Source organism: Eublepharis macularius, chromosome 9 (assembly GCF_028583425.1).
Source record: "Eublepharis macularius isolate TG4126 chromosome 9, MPM_Emac_v1.0, whole genome shotgun sequence".
Taxonomy (NCBI): domain Eukaryota; kingdom Metazoa; phylum Chordata; class Lepidosauria; order Squamata; family Eublepharidae; genus Eublepharis; species Eublepharis macularius.
Window position 1 is genome coordinate 31,207,886 of NC_072798.1, and position 14,148 is coordinate 31,222,033.

Here is a 14,148-nt window from a genome sequence, read left to right on the forward strand (position 1 = left end):
CCAGGGCGGCCAGTTGCCCCTTAATGGACTTCACTGCCAGCCCCCGAGCCTTCTGGTGTACACAGAACTGAAGAATGTGCTCCACCGGAATGGGCCAAGTATCCTTGATCCCAGCTTCCCGCCTGAACCCCTCCAACTGGCCTACCGCTCTCCAATACGCCCTCCGAGTACTGGGCGCGATGGCTAGCTGGATGGCGCGGCACGCCTCGACCTCCCAAGCAGCCAAAGCTCTGGAGGCATCACTGCCGGACGAGAATCCGCCTCCGGGGCAAGCTGCCAAAAACGCTCCATCTGTTGGCGAGACAAAGCGTCCGCCACACCGTTGCACACTCCAGGAACGTGCCTAGCCTTAAACAAAATATTGCGCCGGAGGCACAATAACGTAAATGCCCTCACCAACCGCATAACCCTGGGGGACTTTGAGGACAAGGAGTTGACAACATGAACCACAGCCAAATTGTCACACCAAAAGTGGACAGTGTGGTTCGCCAGCTCTTCACCCCATAAGTGGACTGCTACCAAAATGGGAAAAAACTCCAAAAAGGTCAAGTCTTTAACCACATCTGATGCCAGCCAATCTGCAGGCCACTGCTCAGCGCACCAGTGCCTCCGGAAATAAACCCCGAAGCCAGTGGAGCCCGAGGCGTCAGACGTGACCTGCAGCTCAGCCTCCAGCAATAACTCATCCCGCCAAAAGGTAATACCATTAAAGTTGCTCAAAAAGTCCGACCAAACCTCCAAGTCAGCATGCATGCCACCCGTCAAACGCAACCTGTGATGGGGTGCACGCAGGCCAGCCATGGCGTCACAAAAGCGACGCAAAAACGGCCTACCAGGCGCAACAGCTTTGCACGCAAAATTAAGGTGCCCAACGAGCTGCTGCAACTCAACCAAGGAAGCCTTGCGCTTACCCTTGAAGTCCCTCAGACGGGCCCTAAGGTCCTCAACTTTATCCAGAGGCAATCGTAAAGATTGCCGAACAGTGTCCAGCTCAATACCCAAGAAGGTGAGAACCGTAGAGGGGCCCTCCGTCTTCTCGTGAGCCAATGGAACCCCCAGCTCATCAGCCAACTCAATAAAGGTGGCCAAAAGCCTGGCACATTGAGACGACTGTGCCCGCCCAACGAATAAAAAATCATCTAAATAGTGGGCGGAGTCACTGCAAGCGGCACGCCTCCTCAATTCCCACTCCAGGAACGAGCTGAAGCGCTCAAAGGCTGCACAAGACACGGAGCAACCCATCGGTAGGGCACGGTCCATGTAATACTCACCTTCAAAGGCAAACCCCAAAAGCTCAAAGTCCAGCGGGTGGACCGGGAGAAGACGAAATGCAGACTTGATGTCGCATTTTGCCAGCTCCGCGCCCACCCCACACCTGCGCACTACCTGCACAGCCTGATCAAAAGAGGTGTACCGGACAGAGCATAAATGCTCTGGAATGGCATCATTAACCGAAGCCCCTTTAGGATAAGAAAGGTGATGGATGAGGCGGTACTCACCCGCCACCTTCTTGGGGACCACCCCCAAAGGAGACACCCTAAAATTGGGGGTTGGAGGGGTTGTAAACGGCCCCAAAACTCTGCCCTCCGCACATTCTTTCTGGATTTTATGCCTGACAATTTCTTCCATGCCGCAAACTGAACGTAAATTCTCGGCCATAAACGGAGCCCTAGAACCCTGAACGGGGATTCTGAAACCATCCCTAAAACCTTCCAACAAATAAACTGCATCATCCTTAATAGGGTAATAACGCAACAGGCGTTCAAGGACCCTCAGCTTTACCGGGCTGGGGCCCTTTTCCAGGCGGCTGCTGGCCGCCTGAACCGCCAGCACCTTGCTTTTTGCCTCCCCACCCTTGCCGGGCTTTACCACATGCATTGTAGGGGTGCTGGCCCCCACAAGATGGGCATTCATGCCGGAATCGGCAAGGCTTTCTAGGGCAGGTTCCCTTATAAGCATACTCCCAGCAGAGCAGCCGGGGTTGAACCTGCTGCCCCGCTCCGCCGCGGGTATTGGACGATTGGGTGTTGCGAGAAACCACATGGCCGCTGTCAGAACGATCCCCTAGGTTAGGCTTAGCAGGGGACATCACCGACAACCACAGCTGTTGGTGAATGCGGTCCCACGGTAGGCTGGGGTTCATAGCCGCACGCATACGGAACTCCTCGTCGTACTGCATCCATGCAGCACCTGAGAAGCCCGTATAACCCTTCAAAATGATATCAAGGTACTGGAACAGAGACGCAGCCCGACTGGGCTGCGCCCTGGCAATTACCCCAGCATAAATCAAGAAGCCAGGCAGCCAATTGTTCCAGGTCCTATCGACCCTCCTCCTTTTCAAACGCTCCTTGTCTCTATCATCCATTTCGTCCTTGTCCTTCTTCTCTAACTCACGATAGAGAAGGGAAAAGACGTCCACATACTCCCCACGAAGAATTTTCTCCCTCGTGGCCTGCGCCAGATGGTCGCCTAATGGAAGGGCCGTATCACCAAAAGGCAGAGCATGAAAAGGAACCTGGCCATAGTTCAATGCCGGGTAAGGATAATATCCCCAAGGGCCGGCCGAAAAGCCAGGCCAAGCAAAAGGAGGACCCCCCCAAACCTGAAGGGGAACCGTCTGCTGTTGCTGCGCACCTGGAAGAATGCTCTGATTGAAAGCGAGCTGCCCCCCACCCGCAAGAGCGGCTGCGGCAGTGGATGGGGCATCCTGTACTCCACTGATGGACCCGCCGGCCGTTCCCTGCGCCCACGGGCCCCAAGGCCACGGGTAAGTGTGGTGAGGTGCATGATCCTTACCCGTCGCCTCCACTGGGTCCACAGCCACTGCCACAGGTGGTAACTCCTCCGGCACATCCACAACTTCAGCCACCGGTACCTGGTCCTCAGACGCCATCGCTGCATGGCCACCGCTGGCTCCAGCTGCCGGGGATCCGGTAGCGCCCTCCAAAGCGGCTAAACGACGCAAAATATCACGATTAGTTGCGTCCCTAGCTGCCCGCCGCACAGGCCGCACCGCACGCCCACCTTGCTGCGCAGAGGCCTTGTCACCCTTGGACTGCTCAAGAGCCTCTAGGCGCCTCAAAATATCCTGCTGGTCCCCCAAGGAATCATCCTCATCGGATGACGAAAGAGCTGGGGGAGGGGGGCGCTTAGACGGTGCCCTCCTAGCAGGCTGCTTGCCCTTGGAAGTTCCCTTGCCTTTCTTGGGAGCCATATTCCAGGCACCCACTCGTATAATACTAAGCACCCAAGACAACTTCCCCCAGGCAAAAGGCCGGGTCCAAACCCCAACCCACCAAGCAAGGCTAGCCCTGCTTAGCTTCCAAGATCTGATGGGACGGGCAAGTCGCCTGTGAGGCAACAGGGGACCAAGATGTCGTTACTCCGGTCCCACTAACCACTAGGCAATGCTCCCTGGCCACGTGTTAAACTAAAGGAAGGTGCCAGCCACTGAAGGCAAGCAATGAGGCTCCAACCCTGTAGAGTAGCCCAATGCCACTTAAGTAATAAACACCCCTCTCACTAGGCCGCACTGCCTTGCTGTGCAGCAGCAGCCTAAATGGCCGACCAAACAAGGCCGCACACAAAATGGCCGCCGGCCAATAGCAATGCCAAAATGGCGGCCGGCAACAGAGGGCTAACCCACGGGTCCTCCCTCCAACGCACCCTAAGGAACCCGAACAATGGCGTCCTCCCCCCCAAGGCCAAGCTGTGCGGCCGAGTTAAGGGGGACCCCAAGGGCACACCGGGTGGTAGCCTCCTCGCCGCGCCGCGCCTCTGTCGGCCGGCACACTTCCGCGCCGCGGAACGGCCCGCACAACCTCCCAAGCCGTCCCGTGGCCCAAGAAGCCTTATGCCCTCCGGCTAGGGTGCACCCGCTCGCGTGCACCCAGCCAACCAATTGAAGCGCTGCGCGGCCGCGGCGAGCCTCCGCCGGCCAGCGCACTCCCGAGCTCCGGAGCGAACTCCCAGCCTCCAAAGCCACTCCGCTGATGATCCGCCGCGCGCCGCCTCCGCCGCTCTCCCCGCGCGCCGGCAAGCACAAGGCCAACGCCCAAGCACAGGGCCCTCAGTCGCTCGCAGGAGACGTCCTCCTGTACCGAGCGACTGAGCTGCAATGAGCTGGGAAGGGCAGAGCTGCGTCACAAGGCTCGCTCTGCCCTCCCAGCCACTCCTTATATGGAATGGAGGGGGTGGTGCCGTCTATCCCTCAGGAGCGGCAATAAACGGCCCCTGGCTGAGCAGCATAGCTGCTTGCCAGGAAGGGGCCGAATTTTCCCCCTTCCTGGTAATAGCCCAGTGAGTATGGACCTCTCCAATGCCGTCTTCAAAATAAAACGTAAGCCTGACTCTTCAGAATTCTATCCTAAATAGTTAAAGCAGCAAAATATGCTTCTGTCTTTGATTCAGAGTCACTTATCTGGAAATGCACTTTGAGCCATGTCAACATGATTATTTCTTAACTCAGCACTGGATGGAGATGCTCAGTGAGGCTGCAGCAAATTAATAATCAGGGAGTTCTCCATTCCTCAGACTATCACCAGAAACTGAGATAATGTAGTGGATCAGCTATGCTAGCTGTTATCTAGCTACACAGAGCGTGACAAGGCCCCCTGTTTCATTGCAAATACATTCTTGTCACCATGGAGATAAAATGAAATTTGGAGGACTTAGATTGAATGGGAAACCAGAGGGATCCATTTTTTACATAGCACCCTGAAATATTTCATTTAAATTACTTTACAGATGCTATATTTGTATCAGATGTACAAATGTTTGTGTAGGCCAAAGCTATCTCAACCAACTTTTTAAAAAATCCCTATTTAAAGGCAACTTTAAAATTGGGTTGTCTTATGGATTCTGTTCTAGGATTTTTGCCAGTGTGAAAGAATTGGAAGTAAAAACAAGTAGACCGAAAATAGTGAATAATGGGAGTCCGTGGTCCCCAGGCCTGAGTACAAGAATGTCGGGAACAGGGTGTGGCCACAGCACAGGGTTGCCACCAGCCCCTCCACCTCTGTTTCCTATCACCATTTGGAGTGCTTTACCATACAGTTTCTGGTGATTCTTAAGAGAGGTGTGATGTCACTTCTAGGTTTCCCTTGAAGTGACACCATGCAGTTACCAACCACCTCCTTTGATGTCCACCCAAGCCACATGCTGATTACCAGGCCTGGCCTGACAACCCTAGAGTAGGCTGACAACTAAACTTGAGAAATTCCTCAAGATTTGGGGTGAAGGCTAAGGAGACCAGTTTGGGGAGGGGAGGAAACTCAGTGGGAATATGATGACAATAACAGTGTGCCACCATTCTGGACAGATTTGTGCTCAATCAGAGAGGTGAACAAAGTCAGTGTTATCATTATCCCTACAATGCAGCTGGGGAGCTGGGGCTGACTTACCCAAGGCTATCTACTGAGCAGTAGCTGGAGTCTAACTAGCAGTACTGATTTGCAATCCAACCACTTAACCATTATGCTACAGCAGCTCTGGCCTCCAAAGCTGCCATTTCTCCAGGGGAACCGATCACTTTAGTCTGGAAAACTTCAGATCTCACCTGGAAGTCGATAGTCCTAGCATGGAGTCTATTCAAGGTGCAGAATATCCAGAGAGCTTGTACAGATGATAGCAATTCGGTCATGCATGTACATTCAGATGTCTTTTTTTTCTTTTTGGGGCCATATAGGCACTCTTGGAATTTTGAGAACAGGTAGTGGGCACCACTACCAAATCGCTGCTATGACAAAATGGCTAGAGGTTCCACAAATGCTGAAAGTTTCAAGCACAGCATCCTCATATCATGAATGCGAAAATCTCCAAATCAGTGCTCCCCATGAACACAAAATTGATGCCTCCTTGGCTTTTCTGAAGCATCTGTTATTCCAATGAAGCAAGGAAAACCAGAATTGCCTCTTTGCAGTGATAAGGAAATGCTTTGGAGAAGAAGCAAGCGTATTCCAAGAACTATACTGGTAGGCTGTATGGATCCCCCGGCACCACAGTTGGAGATCACTGCCCTAAGTGAATAATTTAGGTATATTGTCTGCCTGTAGCTGATTTATCATTAGTTCCTTGGTTTCAGAGTATTACTTTCTAAGGGCATGCATCAAGAAAAAATTCATTATCATTTTGGATCTGGAGTTCGAGAGTGAAAATTTTCCTGTGATTCCTATTTTCAAGGTAGGACATTGCTGGTTTGGGTTTCAAATTTGTCAGGAGTTCTGGATTTTAGGGGCTAGTATTTTCAGATATGAGGCTCTGGGGCAGCTGTTTATAAATTTAATGACACAAAATTGATGTGGGACATAGTCCTCCCTCTAATCTACAGACCCACAGAGTTTCAAGAACATACAACGTAAGGATTTAGTGTTGTTAATGGCCCTTGTTGTAAGTGATTCCCCACCTTGGAACTCCTTTAAACTGCACTGCAGGGGCACAAGTGTGATTGGGACCACCATGGCGTGGGGGGGGGATCCTGCCTTCCTCCCCCTCCCCCATACACAGTTTACCCAAGATGGCATGGGGGCCTGTGAGCAAATAAAAACAGTATGGGGGAAGGCAGGATCTCCTTCTCCTCCTATGCTGTGGTGGTTCCAACCACAATTGTGCCCTTGAGGCACAGTTTAAAGGAGGAACTCACTCATTAAAATGGTGACATCATGTCCATGGGGTGAGCTCAAGGACACCCATTTTCTCTTGTATGCTGAGTGAGGGCAGCCTGAGGCAGAAGAAGTTGTGGCAAAGCAATCAAATGCTTAGGTATAGTATGGGAGATCTCGCTTGGTAGTACATGTGAATGAGTCTCAGCTCAGGACTGTGACTGATCACAAGGTGAACCTGAGTCAGTTGTGTGAAGGGGATTAATCTAAGGGGATTAAGTTACAAGAGGGTTGATCATTAGCAGAAACTTCTTCATTGTATTTATTTATTTATCTATTTAAACCAATTTATATACCACCTCCACCACATCTGTTGATCAAGGCAGTTTAGAGCATACATAAAATACAAACAGTAAAATTGGTAATACAATATTAAAATAGAATACAGACATTAAAACCAATAACATAGGAAAATATAAACATTAAAACCCATAATAGAATACAAACATTAAAACCCACACATCTAAAAGAACATTTAAAAGAACAGTGCCGTCCCTAAATCCTACTCATTCCCGTTGCCTATAATAAATGAATCACATGGAGTCAAGCTACTAGTTGTATCTGCATCAGCTTCCAAATGCCAGAAGAAACATCTCTGCTTTGCAGGCCCTCTGGAATTTCACCAAAGCACAGAGGGAGCAAGTCTCCTCTGTTAACGCATTCCAGAGGGAGGGAGCCACGACCGTAATAGCCCTGCCTCTGATCAAAGACAGTCAAACAGCCCTAGGGCCAGGAACCACCAACAGGCCCTGAGTTGTGGAACGTAGGGCAGGCTGGGGGTTATAGTGGGAGAGGTGATCCTGGAGGTATGAAGGTCCCAGACCATTAAGGGCTTTAAAAGTTAAAACCAGCTTCTTGATTTTGATTTGGAAACCACCTGGAAGCCAGTGCAGTAGCTTCAAGATCAAAGTGATATTGCGCTGACCATGGTGTGTTGGTCAGCAGTCTGGCAGCTGCATTCTGTACCAATTGGAGTCTCCAATGCACCTTCAAGGGTAGTCCTACATAGAGTGAGTTACAGTAGTCTAGCCAGCCACATTTCCAAACTCCTGACAGAGCCCACCACTGTAAGCAAAACTCCATCAAGTGATGGAAGAGCAGGGTCCACTATCATCACAGACTGAGCCAGCCACATGAGTTTTGGTCTTGATGGATTCAACTTCAGCCAACTATCCCTCAACTAACCAACCACAGCATTCAGGCACCAGGCAAGGATCGAGATCTCATCCTTGCTTATCCAGAAGGATATAGAACCAGATACAGAGCAGTTCAACAATGAAACCAATTACGTGGGGCTGAGGGCTCTTCCTCACTGGGGTTTTTAAGCAGAGGCTTTGGATTCCCTGCATTGAGCAGGGGATCGGCCTAAATGGCATATAAAGCTACTGGCAACTTCATATTTCTAACGGATCCACAGATTGACTCAGAGTATTTTAAAAAACAAGGCCCTCCTTTCTTACTGGGTAATTTTTTTCCACAGACTAATCACTTTTATCGACATTTCCAAGACCTCAACTCACATGACTTCTAAACTGACAACAATTTGTGGTTAGAAAACTGTAAGTGAGGAAGCAGGGAGTCTTTTTTCTCTATCTCTCTGTGTCTCTTTTATCTCTCACTTCAATGCAGATTTTTCAACTTGAAAATTGTTTGCTATTTGAAATATACTTTGAACAATCTTCATTACAGCTGGATGACTGCAAATATACATTCATGAATATTCCTGAGATCTTGCCAATTAGAAACCTCTCTTTCTGTGTATTTATTCATCCTCATTTGACAAGCTTTTAAATGTAAGTGAGGGGGAAATGTGGAGAACTCACTGGAGGAGGAGGTCTTCAGTGGCACCTTCAAGGTGAATGTATCATTTCTGGCATTACTCCACCGTGGTGGCCCTTCTGAGGGCAGAAAAGTGAGGTATAAATTTTGTAAAATAAAAAATAAATAAATGCTCTTATTTAAGTCTTACATTTCTGTTGTATCATTAGAGGAAGGGCAGCTAGTATGGTTTAACCCTATGAGGTGGAACAGATAGGGACTGACCCTGGCTCAAAGTCACTAAGTAAGCTAAACACCCGGAAGTCACTAATGTTCGCTAAACACCTGGAAATGTAGCATCTTTCTAGCGCGATTTCTGAAATCGCGCTAGAAAGACACTATACTTCCGGGTATTTAGCGAACATTTAGCGCAACGTCGGGACGCGCTAAGGGCGTGTGGATTTGCCCAAAGTGACTGTGCTAGGAGTTTAGACTCTTGATCTTGACTGATGGTATTGCCTCGGTTTCACTGATACGAACCCCCTCACCACATTAAGGTGTGTAACCATGAGGGGTCCTGTTATTTTAACAGATGCTTAATAGGATGTTATTTACCTGGTGATGTTATATATATGCCATGACAAGCTTCAGCTGCCCATTTCCACATATTAAACCTCTGTTAAAAGGTCAGAACATTTTGACTCCAAGTTTGTTAGCAACCTCAGTCACCACAGCAAAACAGCAAAGAGAAACTGGAAGTGATAACAGCACAAAATGTAGACATTCCAAGATGGGTAAGCATGAAGTAGGAAGGTCTGAAGCTCATTTGAATTCAGGATGTTATTTCTGTCTGTGACGGTTTTTAGGACCATAAGCCAAATCTTTGCAAATTTCCTCTGCGTGGCCACATCACTGGAATGAAGTGCCATAGCTGGTTAAGTCACATTGGCCCTTTTCGCACTTATGGTTTAAACCGCCATTTATGAGCATTCGCCCCGATCGCAGTGGCTTCGGCATTGCACCTGTTCATTTCACACTGTCCACTGCAATTTCGATTCGGTGTCTGTGCTTCATTTCAAAACCTCGGTGCAATTTTGGGCTTTCGGGGCCTTGCAATTCACGTCACACTTTTTTTAAAAAAATTGAGCATGCGTAGTAATGTTGCAATGTTGGCACCCTTCCTCCCTTTTTGCTGATTGGGCTGTCCCCTGCCCACTGGAGACGCAATTGGTGGCAGAGTTCTGGGGGAAAACATGTACCACTCTCATTTTTTTAAATCAAGCCAGGAAAGGGTTAAAATGCTGCCGATTCATCTCCTCCCAGGAAGCAGAGGCTTGTTTTCAAAGGGCTGTGCAAAATGCTTGGATTTTTTCCCCCTCTTTGGCAAAGTCTGAAACATGCCTGGGAGGGAGGGAAAAGCAGCCATTTAATCCTTTCCTGGCTTTTAAAGCCAGGAAGAAAGTGCAGTAACATTACAACGTTGCAACCCATTCTTGTCTTTAAAAAAGAAAAGAATGTGTGTGCATACCCTAAGGGAGGAAGGAGAAAGCAGCTATTTAACACTTTCCTTGCTTTTAAAGCTAGCAGGGAATTAGCAGCAAGCTTAGGAATCATTCCTGGCTTTTGAAAAAAAAAATAAAAGAGCATGCATACCGGGAGGAAGGAAACCAACGAAGAAGCAGACTTATGACCCTCACCTGGCTTTACTAAAAAAAATGGTGGACAAGGAGTTCAGAGAGCTGAGGAGGGTGGGAGTGGTTAATTCTGCACAAACCAATCAGCTCCCAGGGAAAAGGAAAGTGGGGGGAGAGAAGCAAAAAGGAGGCAAAAGTGTTCACATTAGCAAAATGCGGGCCAGCTGCCAGTCGGCAGTGAACTTAAAAAAACATCGGGGTATGTCCACAGGGGGAAAAATCGGGGATACAGCGGACAAAAAGTGGGACTGCATCCCATGACTGCTTTTAAGTGTGAAAACCTTGCAAACATGGGATGTGGAACAGGTACAAATGCGCTCTAAAAACCGAGTGTGAAAAGTACCATTGACATCAACCTGATGATGTGTCAAACACAGGAAATTTGGAAAATGGGCTCATGAAAATCTTTGCCTAACCTGCCTTTTGGTGACACTTTCTTTTTGTTTTATTTAGTTTGTTGTGAGCTCTTTTTGTGTGTGTTCCTTTTAAACGTTCACAGGTTTTGAGTTTCATGCACTTTTCTTTTAAAAAAGTCACATTACAGGCATTAATATCCTCAACAAATAGATGGTTTTCAATGTTTAGTATAAAAATATAAGCAAATTTGCAGCAATCTTTCTCACACATAATCACACAAAGCATGTAATTTTTACTCAGTGTAATCCATCGATCCTCTAGCTAATTTACTGATCCCATACATTGCACAACTACTTTTATAAACAGTTAATTAGGCATGCATGCCAAAGGAACAAATCCCATTGCTTAAAAAACAAACATACACCAGAGTGTGGTTAGTTGACCTGCGCTGATAAATATTGTTTAAGCAATATCACTAGTAACCACAACAAACACTCTTAAAATACACTGTGTTGTGTTTTGTTGCACTATAATCTTGACTATATCCAAGAGACTATATCCAGGACCTCAAACATTGATTTTATTTTTGCCCTATCAGATTTCAGCAGAATAGGGCCCTGGGATACACGGGACCCTGGAATTTTGTCCCATGCCCCAGTCTCCTCCGTTTTCAGTAGCCCTTCTTATAGTGGTTACTTTTTAAATTTTAACCTATGGTAGTAGCTCCCTTTGACTCCCTACGTGGATATTCAACCCGTCTTCCAGAAAATGCGCTTCTTTGGTAGCTGCTGCTTTCAATTAGTATTGTGTTTGAACCCAGATAGTGGCATAATCTATGGAACCCCAGAGTGTTTGCAAGCACTGCCAGAAGTAAGAACTTTTCAGTTTCATGTTGTCATCATTTATACATACTTCAGAGGTTACATTTTATTTGTGATATAAAATACTAAGATCTGAGGTGACTCAGGTTCAGATCAGCAGCCCGCTGTGGAAGTTTGCTGAGTGATCTTGGACCAGTCTCTCTCTCTCTCTCTCTCTCTCTCTCTCTCTCTCTCTCTCTCTCTCTCTCTCTCTCTCTCTCTCAGCCTAATCTACCCCACATAGTAGTTGCTGTGAGGATAAAAATGGAGGAGGAGAGAACAATGTTGTAAGCTGCTTTGGGTCTCCATTGGGAAGAAAAGCAGGCTATAAATAAATAAAATTCTTTTAAAATCCTAAGATTTCAGTGTTACACTTAGTCCAAGGTCCACAAACTGACAGTGATACTGAAGACTAGAGATGGGCACGATCCGCATTATGATCGAAAAAAACTCACGATAATGGCAATCACACTATCGTGACACGGCGGATCGTGATCGTCCACGGCCAACGATCAAGCGATCGGGAGGGGTCTGGATTGGGGAGTCCAGGCTCGGATCGGGGATACAGACACTCAGGCGCCAGCAATCTATTCCCCTGGCAACGGAGCCAGGGGAATGCCTGAGCTCTGTTTGCCCTCCTTCTATCGCCCTGGAAACCCGAATGGAAGCCCAGTTTTCCTTGATCAGCAGGGCTTCCTTCCAACCATGGAGCAGCAAAGCAGTCACCAGTTGGGAGAAGACACCCAGGGGAGGGAGGGGGAAGGGGGTGTTCTGTAGCCATGGACCTCCAATCTCATCCCTGCAAACCCTGATAGGCAGCTCTGATGGCCAAACACAAACACAGATGCCGCCAGCATCACCCACCGTTCCAGTATCGCTGGGAACAGCGGGGTGCCCCTCCGCTTTTGCCTCCACGATCCACGATCCATGGATCAGGAATGGGAGATGCTCAGCATGGATCATTAATTCGAGATAGTCGCCGGCGCCGATCCACGATCAGCTGGATCGTTACTATCTCTACTGAAGACTGCAATCTTCAACAGCAGCACCAAGGGTAAATTTGCCCAAAGTAAGAGATATTTCACACTCGGTGTTTACCGCGCTGTCAAGTAGAAGTCACGCCGATGGAGGCGGCTGCGGATTTCCCCCCTGTCCTTTCACACTTGTACTAATCCCCGAATCAGCCTCCCGAGATTTTTTTCACATTACCAGAGATACCCCGTCTTAGCCGCGGAATTTCCGGGCTCTCAATTAAAACAAAACTATCCAAAAAAGCACGCATGCGTGGAAACGTTTCGCCGGGGTTTTTTTTTGTTTTGTTTTTTTAAATACCGCGCCTGCGGCGTCAGCAGGCAAGCTAGAGAGAAGGGTTTGAGTTTTCTCTTCCTACGCTTTATTCTGTTTTCCCAGCCATAGCCGCTGTCTTCTTAGGCGCGCCGTTCTTTAGCTTAGTGCCCCTCTTGCCAAAGAGAGCTCATTAACCCCACCTTTAATACAGAGGTGGAATCTAGCTGAGAGGAGTCCCCCGTGCATGGTTGCTCGTTTAATTTGGGTCACGGGTGGGATTCATACGTGAGTTGCAGGCGCCCAATAAAAGTGTGTGAGTGCATGCTGAACACAGACATCACAGTACAGCGACCAAGGTTTAAATATGATCCTGGTTACTTATTCAGAGGACCTTGAAAAGTGTGTCTGCGGATCATCCCCGTAATGCTCCTGGTGAGCTGGGTTCATCAAACAGGCCATTCATTCAACTCCTGTTGGATGCTTTTGGGGAGAATGTCCCAGCAATAACGCATTTATACCGCGTGTGGTGGAACGTCTCATATTTGTTCCCTCCCACCTAGAAGTTATACTTTCAACCACCTTCTCCTGCCCACTCTGCCCAGAAAGGGGGAGGGGGGGTGGCTAATGACCAAGTCATCTGTCAGTTCTTACTACCAGTGGACATGGAACGTCAGCTGACAAACGGCACAGATGGGACCAAGGTTGTTGATCCTCATGTTACAATGTGAAATGCAGCAGACTGTGCGTTCTGCCACACGACAGACAGCTTAAAAGTCCACTTGACAGCATTGAGGCAGAGATGCTTCAAGACTTGCTTTCCCACTTCCTGCATCGAAGCAGCATGTCATATGACCATTGGTTCCATCTGTGCCTTTTGTCACTTGTGGGTCCTCTTTTTGTTTCTGCTATGTGACTTGATCCACAACATGAAAGATGCTATTGCATCTAGTGTGATCAGGGGAACAGGCTTCTTTTGACCGTGTGGATAAATTCAAGATGAGGATGCCAGGGGAGGTGACGTGTGGGTCTGTCAACTTATGGTTCTAGAGTCTGCTGCAAGCTGCGGCTTCTCCCTGGATTTCTGTCATGCAGTAACAGTATGTCAATAGATTTTCACCTTTACAACTGTTCCATGTTTGCTTGCTCCACTGGACTGATAGTTCAGGAAACAACATAAACCTATGTTATGAATGACTCTGTGTGGCATCTTTTTCAATTTTTCCCCAAGATAGGGACCGGTGGGGTGGTTGCCTAACTGCTGCAATTAACTAACATCTTGAGGTGTTCTCATGTTTACCCATCACAGACACATACGGCCTTGTCAACTATTGAAACCGAGCCATGATAGATGTTAAGTGTCAAGCATAATAAATAGATTGCTCGTGAACTGCGGGGACACCTCTGAAAAATTCTCAGTCCATAACAACGTTTAACACACACAATGTCTTATTTTTTAACATTGAAAACAGATTTATTTATCAGAAACAAATAACACAGACTTCCCAACACCAAGGATCAAAAATCTTGTCACTG